This window comes from Echinops telfairi, unplaced genomic scaffold (genome assembly GCF_000313985.2).
Source record: "Echinops telfairi isolate 266 unplaced genomic scaffold, ASM31398v2 ScPeMD7_5868;HRSCAF=6743_0, whole genome shotgun sequence".
Lineage (NCBI taxonomy): Eukaryota > Metazoa > Chordata > Mammalia > Afrosoricida > Tenrecidae > Echinops > Echinops telfairi.
The window spans coordinates 1,372,974-1,374,026 of NW_022109767.1; positions in this window are offsets into that span (position 1 = coordinate 1,372,974).

A 1,053-nucleotide genomic window follows, 5' to 3' on the forward strand; every position below is an offset into this window, starting at 1 on the left:
AATAGAAAAGGCAAGTTTGTCTAAAAACAGTTTCACGTTAATATTTAAATGTGCAGTAATGAATTATTGCAGTGATTACAAGATAAGTTTAAAACAAAAAATTAGCGATCACAAAAACTATGGTGAAAATGTGGGGAAAGTGGGTATCTTTGACCCTGACAGACAAGTTCAGAAATTATGCATGTATGTGTACACATGTGTGACTGTATGTATGCAGAGGTAACTGGATGTCAAAATAAACCTCTCTCTCCAGTTTGACCAAATGCATAATAGTTGAGAAAAAAATGAAGTTTTACTCCCATTCCAAAGTACTAGGAGAATCCACCATGTAGGACTGAGAGGAAAAGGAGCATTGGCCCTGCTCAGGGGGAGATGGGCTGAGAGAATTTCCTTAGAGTGATGAGTGCTAGCTCTACCATGCTCTCATTTGCAGAAGCGAGGTGCTGGAGCTGTCTGCAAAGAGGGCCATTGAGAGAGCTTGCTGTTGGAGTTGACTGCTACGGCTGTGAGAAGAATGTGTGCCTGGGTATGAAGGATACTGGTAAATGACATTTACCTCTGAATCTATAAGAGGGCTGTAACCATTAGACTGAGTTGGCAGGGCAGGAAAATGGCCCACACTCCACTCAGAGGTTGTGCTACTTCAAAGAGTGGCAGGTTCACAGGTTCAAGAACAAAGATCAGCAGATGCACTGAGAATCACCCACCAATGGAGCACTTGGCTCTGCCATTTTAAAGCCTTATAAAATGCTGCCACTACCATGGGCATTAAAATAGTATGTGCATCTGTGGGTTTCCGGATTGTTAATTGGGGAAGCTTGATATTAAGTTGAAATTTTATACCTAGGATTAATATAACACATATGTTATTCTTAAGACTGAAAAATAAATAAATAAATAAAATGCTGCCCAAGAGGACTGTCTGGGCGATGGACAACAGAAAAGTGGGTGAAGGGAGACGTCGGACAGGGCAAGATATGACAAAATAATAATTTATAAGTGATCAAGGGCTCATGAGGGAGAAGGGAGCGGGGAGGGAGGGGAAAAAATGAG